Source organism: Haplochromis burtoni, unplaced genomic scaffold, assembly GCF_018398535.1.
Source record: "Haplochromis burtoni strain Fernald_Lab_line unplaced genomic scaffold, NCSU_Asbu1 Contig_67, whole genome shotgun sequence".
NCBI classification, from domain to species: domain Eukaryota; kingdom Metazoa; phylum Chordata; class Actinopteri; order Cichliformes; family Cichlidae; genus Haplochromis; species Haplochromis burtoni.
In genome coordinates, this window is record NW_024582428.1 from 19,067 (window position 1) to 19,394 (window position 328).

Here is a 328-nt window from a genome sequence, read left to right on the forward strand (position 1 = left end):
CCACAGGTATTTGTGCAAACAACATGGAATTCCTATAATGGAGGAGGTAACACACATTTCTTGAATTCTCTCTGAACATCTGGGCAGAACGTTCTGCCCAGACATTGGGGATCCCCATTGTCATTGGGGATTGACCTTGGACCTCGGCATTATCAGCACCACACTCTAACCATCTGAGGTAGCAGGCCAACTGGATCAGGACTTAAACACTTACAAGAAAAACCGCAAACATTTTTGTGTACTACATTCAGTTTTACTTACCTTGTCTCCTCAATCTGATTTTGGTAGGATGCCTGGGTCGTCGACCCAGGGTTTTTGAGTTTATGAT